The sequence below is a fragment of the Triturus cristatus genome, chromosome 6, assembly GCF_964204655.1.
Source record: "Triturus cristatus chromosome 6, aTriCri1.1, whole genome shotgun sequence".
Lineage (NCBI taxonomy): Eukaryota > Metazoa > Chordata > Amphibia > Caudata > Salamandridae > Triturus > Triturus cristatus.
The window spans coordinates 602,054,414-602,070,601 of record NC_140589.1 but is presented as its reverse complement, the minus strand read 5'-3'; the positions used below and the strand labels follow the sequence as shown (position 1 = coordinate 602,070,601).

Here is a 16,188-nt window from a genome sequence, read left to right as displayed (position 1 = left end):
TCCTTTCCAGAGAGTAAAATAAAAAGTATTACACATCCGGCGGTGGATGTGTTTTTTATAACCGTGAGGGGGTTTCTTGCATAGCTTGGTCGAATTTTTGTCGAATCCCCTTTGAATGGCTTGGTGTGCGTGTATATTAAATGTGCCCGTCAATAGCTACCCATGTTTGTATAAATAAACGACAAGGGTGTCTACTTGGAGAGTACCCACCGGCGGGGGCGCCGGGATTAGGCACGGAAGGGCGTCAGACACGTCAGAGCTTCACTAGCGGTGTAAATACATTCCATGTGGATTCATTCTATGCATAGTCGCCTTTTAATGAATATCACGCAAATCGTCATGGTGATAGGTACATACGGTTTGTCCAGCATGTCCTAGGTGTTTCTATAAATATATATATATTTAAAATATTAAAAAACAAAGGCCGGCCCCGGGGGATGGGGTCCCCGGAGCCATAAGTGGCCTGAGGAGGTGGGCAACGCAGCCCCCTCCTAAAGAATTTAAATTAAAAAAAAGGCCATGACCCGGGGGTTGGGGTCCCCGGGGCCGATTAAGGCCTTGGGAGGGCCAAATTTATTTGTTTCAACAAAAAAAATTAGGGTGCAGGCCCTGGGGGATGGGGTCCCCAGGGCCAGTAAATTAGAAAAAGAAGGGGGGCCACACAGCCTTCATGAGTGATGTCACTGACCATGTCATGAGTGATGTAATATGTGACGTCATCAGCAGTGCATTGCGGGCGCGCGAGTTATAGTTAGCTGAACTAACTATAACGGGGGAATTTCAATGGTTTTGTATATATATATATATTCTACTGCCTGTCGCCAGTAGGTATAGTTCGGACCAAAGTTTCCGTAGGAAAGCGTTTTTTGTTTTGCCAATAACTTTGGCGCAGCTTGACGAATCTTCACGAAAGTTTTGAAAAACTTCCCTTTTGGTGCAGCTGCTGTATTGGAACTTTCGGGGTGATCCGTCCAGCCGGGGCCGAGGAAAAAGGGGGTCCTAAAATGCATTTTTCCCCATGTTATGTCTGAGGGATTTTTCATTTTTTGACAACGGGTACAGCCTGAATCCCTGGACGGAATTACACCAAATTTGGAAGAAAGCGTGCTTTTTGTAATTTGGTGTAAATCAGTCCAGTAGTTTCAGAGATATTTAAGTTTAAAAAATATAGAATCTGGGAGCCGAAATTCCTACTGAAATTTGATTGGCTGCCAACACTTCAACCAGGAAGTGTTGGACACCCATCTTGGGACTTGGTTGAACTGAGTCCCACAAAAAGATTAAAAAAGCTAAGAAAGGGGCGGGGCAGGGTAGGCCTCTTGGGGTGGATCCAAAAATGTATTTTTTTAAACATTTCAGCGGGATCCATGGACCTGACCAAATATTTTTTTTTTTTGAAGTGCAGGATCCTGCGCTACATTCATTATTGGACTCAGTGTAGGCCAGGTCTGGGGGGCATTACGCAGATAAAGGAGGGGAGGGGTGCATGGGCTCTCCTCCTGAGGCTTTATCTGCCCCGGAGACCATAAGCTCCCTGAGGCTGGTCTGTGAAAAAATGTGGGGGAGGCCCGTATAGGAGGTGGTGGTCCCTGGGGCTCCTTTATTTTGTCCATGGGGGCATCTCGGAACCCTCATTACTAGGGACCACCACCTCCTTGGGGCTTAATGTTTACAAAATGCGGGGGGCTGTGGGGCTCCCCCCGCAGCCCAGGGGGCGACGCCTCCCCGGGGCTTTAATGAAAAGTAAAGTGGTGGGGCCTTGAAGCCCCCCCCACAGCCCCGGGGACCTTTACCTCTCTGGGGCAAATTAGAACAAAGGATGGTAACAAATTTTGTTAACAGGATGTTCAAGATTGTGTTGTCAGAGTTTAGGGAGGCAATGATGACCTGCCGGCATGTGCAAACTCTCCCCGTAGTCTGGTCCTGCGCTCGTTCAGTAATGCTGGGCAGAGTACACAAGATATTTGAAGGATTCGTTGCTACAGCATCTATAGGTTGTTTCCTCAGCTGTCTGATGCCAACTGGCTAGATGTTTCAAGAACAGCCACCGCCCTAACTTAAGGCCCATGAATCTTGCCCTTCATATGGATAGCATAAGTACAGGCAAGATATGATGCTGGGGTGCTGGCTGGTACCTGTTGATGACTGCCCAGGCAAGTCTACATTGGGCAATAAATGCTGCACCTGAATGAAATGACTAAAGGTGAACAAGTTTTCTGATGCCTGTTTTCAAGGTTAATTGGCTAGGGTTACTGACCCAGAGATCTTTCACATTGAATAATTGCTGTCAATCCTCAAGAAACCAAATATGTGCTTGACTTGGCCCTCTGGAACTAAATTCAGACCATAACAATGCATCCAGGCAGTCAGCCCGGATCCCCTACAGCTTGTGAGACAGGTTGAGATAGGGCCCAGCAGCCTGTTGGTCAGGGAGGCCAAATTCCATCCTGATCTGGAAAGTAGATGAGAACTAAGGCAGCTGGAAAACATGTTTGTATATCTTTTTAACAAGTTTATTCAGAAAACTGTTGTTCCTGCCCAGTGAAATCTTCCTGCCATAAATTAATGAAGGAGAGATTCTGGCCCTCATAACTTCCAGTAGTGGGGAAAGACTTGGCCCTAGTAGTGATTTGGGTAATTTCATTAAAATCACCTGGAGTGTCAGGGCTTTTGTTTCGACTACATTCCACTGCTTTACAAAACAACCTCTGACATCGATGTGCACCCCTAGACACTTGTAGGTGTGATCTGACAACATTTTGTTACCATTGTAAAACCATCCACCTCCCTGGTATTTTTTTGTGCCAAATGTTACAACCTTTGTTTTCTTCAGATTCACCTCTAGGTTGTTAATGGTTGGTTAGTTGTTCAGTTGTTTGAGCAGCCATTGGAGGCCTACCCTTGTATGACTGAAGAGGGCAAGGCACTTCACGTACAACAGTTTGCTCACCAATTTTTGGGAGGTGACCGTTGAAAGCATCAAGCACCTGTGGTAGATCTGCAATAAATAGATTAAAAAGCAAGGGGGCTAGCACGCACCCCTGCTTCACTTCCCATGATGTCCAAATTTCCTGGATAAGGAGGCACCAACTACCAGTTTGATGCAGATCCAGGTATCGGCATGTAGCTGGATTATGGCTTACAAATGTTTTGAGGGCATTGCCGAACTCTCTAGTTTAGCTCACAGCGGCTCCTTGGTGCTCTGTCAAATGGTGCCTTAAAGTAGACAAAGCAGCAGTGCATCAAAGAAATTATAGCGGGTGCCTTATCCATCAAAACTGTTATCAATATTAGGTTGGTTACCGTGCCAGATTTTGCCATAAACCCTGTTTGGTTCAGTGGGATTAGACCATTTTGTTCAAACACACAGCCATAGAACCTCCAGAAGCAAGCTGGCATATTTAGCTTCATTATCAAGGAGCACTATTAGACTATAATTATTCGGATCAGGTCTAGCGCCTCCTTTATGGATTGGACAGATTATGGTGTTAGATATAGGTGAGTATTAGGTGTTATTACTTTTCCCTACCAATTACCACTTTATTGAAGTAGTAACACATAGGGAAATATGCTTATAATTATTTTCTATGTCTTCAAAAGTTATGGCTAACACCTAGTAAATACAGTGGACCTCATTTATGGTTTTTTTTTTACCATAGGGCAGTGCAGCGGGCCTTGCTGCTGCACTGCCCTATAGCAAAAAAAAAGAGGGCAGGAATGCGCCGTATCTACTAGATACGGCACATTCCTGTGCTTTCCCCCTGTGCCGGCACACAATTGGCTGCCGTGCACAAATGCAGGCACCTTTGCACAATGGTGCAAGGGTGCCTGCATTACAGAGATGATTATTTTTGTCAGGCATGGAAACCTTCCTGCACAAAAACAATCACAAGAGGTGTTTTCCTCTTTCTATCTGTACTGCAGAATGCAGCACAGATATAAAGAGGAAAAAAAGGATAAATAAAGATATTTCTCCTCGTTGTGCCACCCTCAAGCCTCCCCTTGGGAGGCGTACATTTTTGGTGCTGCGTCAGAGTTACGATTTCTCATTAATCTGGAGCAGTGTCAAAAAGCCATGGATGTTGCTTGGAACGCCCCTTCATGCAGTTTTCTGAGTGAAAGGGAGCACATATTTATAAGGCCATGAAAAGCCACATAACGGGGCTTTAAGTGTCCTTATGAATATGCCAGTGACACATTGTGCCGCTGGACATAAAAAAAAAGTGAAGTGCTGGTGGTGCAATAGTGCAGATAGGGCCTCATAAATGAGGCCCTTGGTTTATGAAAATGTTTACTTTAAAAAAAAAATCTTTTATATTGAGCGATATTTTGCTGGTATTTCCATACCACTCCATCCACTTTCTAAAAAAGATTACTTACGTAAAAATTTATTCTTTGTGAAATATAGTACACTACAATGCTTGTTTAATTATTTACATTTAATTTGTTTTTTTCAAGTACCACGGTACTCCCTGGGTAGCACAGCAGTACTCCATGTTTTTTTTGTTTTCAATTTATATAAACTTATACAAAAAATTCCACTTCCTACTATGTATTTAATAAAGAGGTAATAGATAGGGAAAAATATAAAAGCTAATACTAACCTATACCTAAGGCCCTAACCCAGCACACGGGTAAAGTGTACTTAAAACAACATGGTTGCCTTTAACGTTTGTAATGGCAGTTATTAGACAATCATACAATTCCTTGTCATTGTCATGTACCATGGTACTTTAGTTACATTTCACAAAAGTACCACAACAACAGATATCACTAAGTTAAAATGCATTATAACTTTAAATATACTTACCCCACTTACCTGGAGTACCCAAAAGGATAATATGCACACCATAATCCAATCTACTGCCAAATGTCATTGAAATCCACACAGCCACTTTTGTGCTATGTGCGTTACAAAGTCTATGGAAAATGCATTGGTGGGAAAACCTATGTTTGGAACACCCCTTAATTCTTTTCACCCCCTAGAAAAAGCTTTAGGTCTGGAATGTTTCTTTGAGATTTGTCAAACGTGTGCAAAGTTATTAGCGGGCATAACACATACAAAGGCCATATAGTACATACATATAGAAAACTCAAGTCGACTTTGTCTCGTCTCAGGAAAGTGGAAGAGTAAGACATTCTTCTTCTGTTATTCCCTGTCATCGCTGAGGGATGATTTGATTTATAGGGGTGTTAGAAAACACTTATCTGTTTTTAGCACGTTTTCACTGGTATTTATTAGGGTGGTAGATTTTACACTGGCAAATTATTAAAACTGATCCTCAGCCAGGAGTGAGGCTTCAAATGTCAATGCTTTTTGTGATTGTGGCATGTAAGTCAGTTGGTGTTCTATATTGGTGAATGAAAGAGTATCAAAATCTTGCTTCACACTTCTCACATTCCTGATACATTTATCATATGGTGCAGGAAAGAGAATTTCGCCTGGCATCTTTTTCCGCTAAATGTGAAGATGGTTTGGGAAATGCATTTTTGAAAGACATTTCAGTGTGTTGAAGAAAATCAGGATTTCTTTGGCAGCTTCTTTCTTTGGGAGACGCAGACATTTGATAGTGGCTAAGAGTATGGCATAGAGTATGAGGGCTCCCCACTCCACTAAGAAGCAGGACTTTTTTTGCTTTCTGTTTTGCTCTTGTCGTTGTACCGGGGAATCAGGGAATACTGGCACTCCACATCTTTTCATTAATACTGAGGATAAACAATGGTACTTACCTTTAGAGGACCGCCACTCTGACACTTACAGGCTATAATTTGAGGCTACTGCTTTTTGTGTCTTTGGCTAAAGGAACCAACCAAATAGTGTTGGTCTCCTGGTGTTTTTAAAAATCATGTTCCCTCTTTCTTTCACTTCAGCCACCCTTACCATGGAGGAAGTCTTTTTCTGGTATATTTTATTGCCCTTGTCAGAGGAATTACTATGCACCTCCTCAATTGAGGGGCCACAGTGGCAACCTAATTTAGGGAGCAGAAGCCACCATTGTGACAGACAAATTGGTAAACCACATGATTCATTGGAGCATAGAAGCACATGTTTTGTAAATATTGTCTGTCAATACTATGGGCCTGATTACAACGTCCGACCGGCACCATGGCGGAAGCAGGATCTCGCAACTAGAAGTCGGTGGTCCCGCCGCCCGCATTACGATGCGACTGCCTTCATGGTGGTAGCAATGTGAATATTTTGCATTGCGGCAGGTGCTGCGGGCTGCAGCACATGCTGCAATACAAATTATACACATTTAAAACATCCCTGCCTCATGTGACAGGCACTGCATGGTTTAGGGGGGCACCATCGGTGCCCCAAGGCCCCATAGCGGAGGGCAAGGGGGAAAGAGGCCCTGCTAGGGCCCCCAAAGTCACTTTCTGCCTGGCTTGAAAGGGCAGATGGAAATGAACATCCTAATCCCTACGGGGGTGCAGGCACTGCCGTATTTTCCCAGAATAGGAGTCTGACCGCTGCCCTGACGTGATCCTCCGTCAGCCGAGCTCTTACCACCTGCATCCTAATGCGGCAATCGGATCCAATGGGCCAGATGGAGGTGGGACCGCCACCTACGGAATGACGGTGGCAGTCCTATCATCATCATAGTCAGACCCTATGGGGCCGATTCCGATTTCGGTCGGAAGGGCATCGAATCGGGTTCGGCCGTAGTGGATCCGATTCCGATGCTTCTTTTCCGACCAATCCATACATGGGTCCGGACGATGAAGTACGATGCAAAGATGCGCGAATTCTCTGACCGACTCATTCCTGGCTCCGACCCGATCCGTCTGACTCAGTCGCACACAAACCAACGCGTGCAATGGAGACGATTCTCGACCAAACGAGTACGATGCTCGAATCGGACAGCTCAACCGAGTCAGAGCGTCCGGCTCACAAAAGCTCCTGGAGTCGGACTTAGGGGGTCCGCGTTGGACCCCCAACACCCGCAGCCGTACGACTCGCTCACAGGCGAGACACATGGGTCTCCCCCACACAGGCATGTACGGTGCAGATGGCACCGACGCGTACCCACTGTAGGGGGCGCACTAGTTCGAGACATACCCATTCAGTCAATGGGAGCGCATGTACGCGTCGTACAACTGGCTCCCATTGACTTCTATGGGAGTCTGACCGAACCAAGTCCGGCCGGAGTGCTTTCCGACCCGGATCAGAATCGGCACCTATATGTTTTGTCACTTGAGGAAGAACTCACTTGAAAGCTATCTGGAAATTACATGGAGATTCCTTGCAAGCTACTTTGTAGACCTCACGCTTTGTTTGTTGTGGAAGCCTGAAATGTTAGAACTTCTTTCTGATAACAGCCTTGGAGCATAATCAGTCTCATATGGAAACATCACCAAGTGCCTCATGGAAACAACCATATATTGGAGAGAGTGGGTAAAACATGAAATCATTTTTGGGGAAGTCTCTTATAACCCCTGGGATCGATAGCAGTAGTTCCAGACATTGTAGGTTTCTTTGCACGCTACCTTGAATTATGTTGATGTTATGGTACCATGATTTCCTATGACATGTTTCATTCAGATAGGCTGACATCATATCTGTTTGTGCCCCTTCCTCAACACTCTTCAAAATCATTCCGTCCTCTCTCAAAATAAGTTTTATCCTTTCCAAAAATCCAAGGATTCACTTCAGGATTTTCTTTCACTGTTGTGACCCTATCTGCTGATAGAAAAGTATCTTTTTTTTATTCATCGGTGATATCACTATCATTTATTTTGGGTGAGTGATCAACCCCTCATATGATCAAGTTCACCTAGAAAATCCAGATACCGGAACACTGGGCGACTTATAATTGAGTGGAGCTATTGTCCACCTGGAGATACTGCTCTGTCCATCTCTTAATCGACATCTTAGCAGAAAAAAAGCTGTAATATTCTTCCAGGAAGAGACTTTAAAAAAAAAACATCTTAAAGGTATATTTAATTTTTTTATGCGGAGAATGTTTTTATAAAAAAACTACGCTTCTAAAAATGTATCACATTTTTGGTTAAATACAGTGTAACACTTTGCATTACTGTTCTGGCTCCCGGTTAAGCAGTGATGAGTTAGACATCTACAAATATTTTAAAGCAGCATAACATATACCTATAATAAGAAAATTCTCTATCTTATATGATTAAACAATATGAATATAAATGAGCTGTCAAGTGTTATCTGTTCTGACAAATCTGTGTTCCTTGATACTCGTTCAATGGCTAATCTATATTCTATTTAGTGCGTATAATTATTTTATGGATTCATTTTTTGGGGGGAAACCTCCCTCCTATGTAGTAATTCTGGATTTGATGAAAATATGGGGCCGCATTAGCAACCACTACTTTTGTTTTATTTAATGTTTTTTTAACACACAGTCCCATTGCTCTCTAGGTGCCACGTAGTTTGGAAAAAAATGCGTATTTTGATGTGGAAAAAAATGTACACATGACTATCTAGGGAAACCCCTAAGTGTCTGACCCTCAGAGGATGCTCAGTGGGATTAAGGGTCTCAGGAAGTGGCCCCCCCTTTTCCAAACCTTATCACGGTGGCGGCACCATGCTGGAAGGAATTTAGGAAACGCCTAAAATGAACTCTTAATGCTCACCTCCTACTTCTTCTACCAATCTCCTCACAGAACGAGGGGTGTGACTGAGGAACATTGAAAAAAGTCCCATCTATAGCTGATCCGACTCCAGCTTCGGACACCTTTTTATTTTATTTTTATTTTAAAGGTTTCATATAGCGCTGGCTAGACCAGGGGGTATCAGAGCACTTTACATGAGTAGGCAGATAGTAAGGCATAAGACAATTGTTCAATAGCATAGAAATCCAACAGGTTAACAAAAAAACTTGAATTGAAACAGATCAAGTTAACAGATAGGCAAAAACAGAGCTATCTGCATATATAACATGGATATAGGTGGTCAAATTTTATACTGTAATATGAGATGGGGGATGCATAAAGGACTACAGGCGGTGAGTAGTTAGGTGTGAATAGGGGGTGGGAAACAAAAAGTGGAAGTGGGTAATTATGGATGGAGAGAGGGTATGGGAGGGGATGGGAAAGTATGGGTAATGGAGCAGTGGGGAACAAGTGGGTAAGGGAGGGAATAGAGCCAATGGAATATAGAAGGAAGGTGGGTAGGGGGAGAGGTGGGAGACATTAGGAAAGTAGAGGGGGACCCGAATGGTGGAAGTGGGATGGGGGTCCGAGGCAAGAGTTATGGACCCCAATATTTGTTGAGAAGGTGCAGTTTGAGGTCTTTTTTAAAGCTGACGTATGAAGGATTACATCGCAGGTCTTTGGGGAGGGCATTGCAGATGTTTGGGGCATTTCCTGAAAAGGAGTGAGATTGTGGGTTTTTCTTTTTTAACAGAGGTGGAACAAGGAGGAGAGCATTGGTGCTTCTTATTGGTCATGAGCAGCCCACCTTATTGAGTTTATTTGAGAGGTACAGTGGGGTATTTTGGTGAAGGGCTTTGAGCGTTATGCATGCAGTTTTGTAGGAGGATCTGCCTTCGACGGGAAGCCATTTAAGGGCTTTAAGGGCAGGGGAGATGTGGTCGAAAACATTTGCAGTCGGTGATGAGCCTGGCCGCTAGGTTGAGCACAGATTTCAGTGGGGCTAGATGGACCTTGGAGATTCCATTGAGGATAGCGTTGCCGTAGTCAATTCTCGAGAAGACCAGTGATTGGACAACCAATTTAAAGTCATCAGCTGGAATAAAGGGTTTAATTTTCTTGAGAAAGTGCTCGACCAGCATAAATAGCAGGCAAATCTTAGGCGAGCTCTCATTCAGCCTCAACGCATTTCCTTGCAGCGCTTTGTCATTGTGTAGATCCTGCTTATTTTAAAACTCCCATTTTGTCGTCTAGGTTATTTTTGGTTAGCACTATTTTTCCCCTGTTTTTAACATTGCCGGCCACGCTTACCTGCATACTGTCATCCTTACTTGCACGGTAGTTTGGAAAAGCACCGCATTTCGCGGGTCCCTCGCCATTGTCTCGTTGGCGGCCATATTAGGTGAGGGGTGAGCCACATCGCGGTCTAGTCCTCATTTAGGAGGCTCGGCCAACATGATTGCAGCCATGCCTACGCACAGCGTCATCGCGCAGCGGGATCGCCGGACTTCCGCCGGAGTTACGCCTGAGTTCAGCCCGTCTACGCCCGTCCGCGCTGAGGACGTGCTGCAGGGCGGGCTGGACTCGGCTGGCACCCCCCCTCCACTCTATGAGGTGCCTAGGCAATACTCTATGTCGGAACTCATGGCTTTTAGACCATCAGTGCAGCGATGCTCTCACCGCTTTTCTCCTGAAGGCATCTTACATTCCCAGCGATGCATGACATGTAAGGTTTCCTTTCGCTGCCCCGCTCCCAGTACTATTAGATCCCATTCGCGCTCGGGATGCCTTTCTGTTTCGCTGCCTAAAACCGGTTTCCTAATTAATGCGCGATCGCTGATCAAGCACAATGTTGCCTTCCACGAATTTGTGGAAGAAAGACAGCCGGACTGGGTCTTTATCACGGAGACCTGGGCTTCGGATTCCTCTGGTCACGATCTACTCTTGGCCATTCCTGATGGCTATTCTCTCCATAGGCAGGATAGACCACTGCGTAGAGGTGGAGGAATTGCCGTTCTTTTTAAATCTTCTTTTTCTTGCACTGTTAAATCTCTATCAATGCCTGGAGATCGCTTTGAGGCACTCTATTTTTGCATTTTATGTGCTCCATCTGTCTCTTTCACTGGGATACTCAGATACAGGCCACCCGGCCCTAGGGCTTATTTTTCTTCATATCTCCTCAGAATCCTAGAACCTTATTTTGGAAAATCCTATCTTTCCATCTTGGGTGATTTCAATTTCCATCTTGATGAAATCAACTCAAAGGATACCCTGACATTAATTGAGTCACTCGGAGCTTGTGACCTCTTTCAGTTGGTGAGCAGCCCAACACACAAGGCTGGCCATATTCTTGATGGGGTATTTTCTAGTGATTCTAGGCTATCTACTGGCCCGCCTCTGCCGTTGGTCTGGACAGATCATTTTGCAGTACCGCTTGAACTTGCTCTTCCTGCCCTGCCCTTAGCTAATCATGTCGCTACTTCATTTACTCTTAGGAGAAACTTTAGAAATATTACCGATGACACTATTGCTTCTCACATTCGGATCTCGGAATCTTTCTCCTCGAAGGATGCGGATGAGGCAGCTCAAGAACTTATGGACTCTATTACCAATGCAGTGGAAAAGCTTGCCCCCGCCTCCCTTCGATATGTAGCTCGGCAGAAACCCACTGCACCCTGGTTCTCTGAACATCTGAGACTCCTAAGGCAGGGGTGTGGGAGCAGCGAGAGAAGCTGGAGGAAATCCTGGGATCCGAAAGATCGAGAGGTCCATAAGTCCGCTTTACGGGACTACAAACAGAGAGTTGTAGTGGAAAAGCAGGAGTACTTTTCCAATCTTACAGGTTCCCTAACCTCATCCAGGGAACTTTTTAAAATTGTTGATTCACTATGCTCTCTCCAACTCCCTGATCCTGTAGTTAGCTCTCAGGATCTTTGTAATAACATCTCTGACTTCTTTCACAGCAAAAACTCGGACATTCACATCGCCTTAGAAGCCCATTGCCACTCCTTGGATAAGGATATTCCTTCTGCTATAGCCAGTCTGGACACTTTGGGTAAAGGCCCTTCCAAACTATTCAGGCAATTTCCCTTATTGTCTTTGGAAGGACTGAACCTCCTACTCGATAGGACTAAATCTTCCTCCCCAATGGATCCATTACCGCTAAAAATACTGAAGGAGTGCAGAAACAGCATTCTTCCGCCCATGTTGGAAGTCATGAATAGGGCTATTGTCCAGGGTTCCTTTCCACCAGTGTGGAAGAAGGCTATTGTAAAGCCTCTCATTAAGAAACCGTCTTTGGATCCTGGCCTTCTTAAAAACTTCAGGCCAATCTCTCTGCTCCCTGCCCCTGCAAAAATATTGGAGGCACACCTCAACTCCCACCTCTCCACTTTTCTTGAGACCAGTGAGTATCTTGATAACACACAGCACGGATTCAGAAAGTACCACAGTACCGAATCCGCACTCACTGTTGTAGTAGACAACATCCGACGTAAAGTGGATAGTGGCCAAACTACAATACTGGTCCTATTAGATCTCACAGCCGCGTTCGATACCCTGTCTCCCGCCATTTTAACATCTCGGCTTAGGGAGGCAGGGGTTACTGGGCCTGCCTTGAATCTTCTTAACTCCTTTCTCCTTGGTAGAGAACAGAGAGTAAAGCTTGGAAATTTCCTCTCCCCTGCCAAGTCATTGCAATGTGGGGTGCCAAAGGGGTCGGCCCTTAGTCCGACCCTGTTTAACATCTATGTGGCCCCCCTTGCTAGACTAGTAAGATCGCAGGAGATGGAGGTGGTGTCCTACGCCGACGACACCCAGATCATGGTGTCACTGGCTCATTCCTCTGTCCATACATCCGCCATTAGCTTTAGGTCATGCATGCAGCATGTGGCAGATTGGATGATCATCAATTCCCTAAAGCTAAACGGCGACAAGACAGAGGTCTTGGTCTTTGGGAAAGACCAAGATGCTTGGTCGAGCGAGTGGTGGCCTTCATCTCTTGGCACCTGCCCCACTCCCTCCCAATTAGCCAGAAATCTCGGCGTGGTCTTTGACACCTCACTCTCTATGATGCTCCAAGTAAATAGGACCGTGGCCACATGCTGGGGTGTTATCAGGATTCTAAATAGGATCCGTAACTATCTTTCTCTCCAGGCTCGTAAGCAGATTGCAGTCGCTCTTGTGGGCTCCAGGCTCGATTATTGCAACTCCCTGTATGTGGAGTCCAACAAGGGCCTTATCCATCGACTGCAAATCGTGCAGAATGCTGCAGCACGTTTTGTTCTGGCCCTTCCCTTGGCATCTTCAACCACGACTGCTAGGACAGATCTTCATTGGCTCCCTGTTCAGCATAGAGTCTTTTTTAAGATTCTATGTCTTACATACAGAGCTCTTGCGGCTGGCACGGACGATGCACTTGGGTCTCTGCTTACCCGCTATATCCCAACCAGATCTCTTCGATCTGCTGGGTTATTTCAACTGGTAGTGCCCCGCACAAGGCTAGCCAGATGGGGAGCGAGAGCTTTTTCTGTTGCCGCTCCTAAACTCTGGAACTCTCTTCCAATTGAGGTCAAAACTCTTCCCTCAATTGATCTGTTCAAAAAGGCCCTTAAGACGTGGTACTTTACCAAAGCCTACCAATGAGAGAATGCTGGTTTGATTTGCGAGCTGTATTATTTGAATTAGGCGCCTTGACGCCCATTGGGCAAAGTTTGCGCATGACAAAACTCATTTCATTCATTCATTCATTCGAGAAGACGGAGAGTGAAAAGTGCTCCTTAAGTCATTTTTATATGGACATTGAGAGTTAAGCTATTGTCAATGGTGATATCAAGAGATTTTACTGAGTTGGATAAGGAGAGCAAACAGTTGAGGGCATTGAGGTCAAAGATCCAAGTTTGGATGGGGAAAGGGTCTTTTTTTTAAAGAAAGAATGATTTCAGTTTTTTTAGGGTTGAGTTTAAGATGATTGAATTGGAACCATGATTGGATCTTAGTCAGGGTGTTATTGAGGTGCAGCACATCTGAGTGGGATTTAATCTTATAGTAATGTTGGGTGTCATCGGCATTGAGGTGGTGGGTTCCATGAAGAGGTTGAAGAGAGAGGGAGAGAGAATAGATCCCTGGGGGACACCTAGAGAGACAGTTGTGGGGTTTGATAGGCAGGCGTAGATTTTGATTTGTTGTGTTCGGTGTTGGAGATAAGAGGCGATCCATTTAAGGACAGTACCACTGAGGCCAACGCGAACTTTGAGCGCATTAATTAGAGCGGAGTGGTTAACTGTATCGAATGCAGCGAAGAGATCAAGGAGGATAAGTAGGCAGGTTTTGCCATTATCAAGGGAGCGGTGGATGTCATCGACTATGTTTAGCATAACAGTTTCCATACTGCAGCCTTTTCTGAAGCTGGATTGCAAGGAGTCCAGTAGGTTGAAATTGTCGATGTGTTTGTCCAATTGGAGAAGGGTACATTTTTCGAGGGCTTTGGAAAGAAGGGGGAAGTTAGAGATAGGGCAGAGGTTGTTAAGGTCATTAGGGATGGCATTGGAATTTTTAATAGTGGGAGTGATTTGTCCGAGTTGGAAGAAGATAGGGACACACCCCATGGCAAAGGAGGAGTTGATGATTGTAGTCCAAAATGGGGCAATGATGTGCTTTAGATCTTGGACAAGGTTAGAAGGAAGGGGATCTTTAGTGTGAGAAGACGGTTTTAGTTTAGCAATGATGTTAAAAACTTTGAGCTCAGAAAAAGCATGGAAATTGAGCCAGGAGGCATTGTTTTTTAGCTTTGAGTTAAAGTGGTTGATTGCAAGTGGTGTAGTAGTAACGGGTAAGTGCAAGGAGGAGTCAGGGGGTAGAGTTAATAAGGAATGAGCTTTTGAAGTACCATCAGTAGAAAGTTGGGAATTGGGAGGGATCTGAGTTAACAGGAAGGATTGATCTATTTTGGCGATTTTTTCAGTGAAAAAGTTAGCAATTTCTTTGCATCTAGCAGTAGAGGCCGTCAGCTTAAGTAGGGGAGAGGATGTTTGGGTACGAACAATGTTGAACAGTTCTCTGGGTCTATTTTTGGCACAATCAAGTTGTGTATGGCAGAAGGATGCCATTTCATTGAAAATGTGTTTCCTGTAAGTAGATCTAGCTGATCTGAGAAATGCGAGATGTGAGGGAGAGGGGAGCTGTCTCTATGCTCTTTTCATCAGTCTTAGCGAACGTCTTTCGTTGTTAAGATCTGAGTTGTACCACGATTTGGATGGGATATTTCTTCCACTTTTTAGGTTAGGTGGGGCAATTTGGTCCAAGACATCAATGACAGTTTCATAGTAGTGTTCGGTCAGCTCGTTTGCATTTTGGTTGAGGGTAGTGAGAAAAAGTAAGCTTGGAGTTTAGATTCCAGTTCATCAGGGGGGATAAGATTTACATTTCTGGTCAATTTTGTGGGTTTTATGTTTTTAGTGGGAGGGTGGGGCCGTGGTAGTGATGGTGAATAGTATAAGGTGGTGGTCAGACTAGTCAATGTGGATGATCTTGGAAAGGAAGGCCAAGTCATTGTTCGTAATGATGGCGTCAAGAATGGTCCCTTTGGTGTGAGTTGGGGAATGGCAGTTGTTTGAGGTCATTAATCTCAAGAAGATTAGTGAGGAGGTTGATCGTGGAATCCTCAGAATCATTCCAGTGGAGGTTAAAATCTCCAAGGAAGATATTTTTTGAGTTGGATAGTGAGGATTGTGTCAGGAGGTTGGATAGTTCCTCAGCGAAGGGAAGAGGATCGCCAGGAGGGTGGTAGATATTATGTAGTCGAATTGGGTAAGAACCCTGTACCTTTAGTTTGGCTCCAAGATATTCAGAGATTACATTCTATGATGAGTAGTGTCTGGGTAATTAGGATGGGGGAACGCAGGGGAGGGGAGATAGGGAATGTTCTGTGTTTACCGCGGAGGGAGGTCTGTTGTGCGGAGGGTGTGTGAGGCCAGGAAGGGGGTATGAGGAGTGCTCCGGCTGTCGTATGAGGGAAGGGATGTGGTGGGGGACGGGAGATTCATGGCATCAGGAGAAGTGGTTTGAGATAATAAGAGGGCATGAGGAGTGTGGAGAAAAACAACATCGAGGTTCAGGGTGTAGTGTATTTCAGAGAGGGAGATAATGGGTTAAGAGAGGGAGATGTTGGGGCCGGGGGGATTACAGTAGGGGGTTCCAGGAGGGGGGCCGGGAGGTAGGAAAGGGGTTATAGGTAGCATTAGGGGTTGTAGGGGATCAGTCATTAGAGAGAGTGTGAGTTTGGGAGACTGGGTGTGCAGTTGAGATGCCAGTGGGAGAGTGGGTCGTTAGAGAGAGGGAGTATTTGGATGTCGGGGTTTGGAAGACAGCATTAGAAGTTGAGATGTCTGGGGGAGGGGAGATTGGGGTCGGAGGGGAGGGGGAGGACAAGAGAGACTATAAACTCTCCTACAAGCACGCTGGAGTCCCCCTAAAGCATTTAGTGGTGCTATACAAAGCTACTAAATAAATAAATAAATAAATACATACATATCACACATACATACATACTGTGTGTACATGAAC

The 16,188-nt window shown here is 45.1% G+C and overlaps 1 protein-coding gene across 1 annotated transcript in view; it reads right to left on the bottom strand.

The window, feature by feature from the left end:
• Nucleotides 1-16,188, bottom strand: part of LOC146817555 (uncharacterized) — a 414,447-nt gene that overhangs the window by 337,667 nt on the left and 60,592 nt on the right. The window lies entirely within an intron of this gene.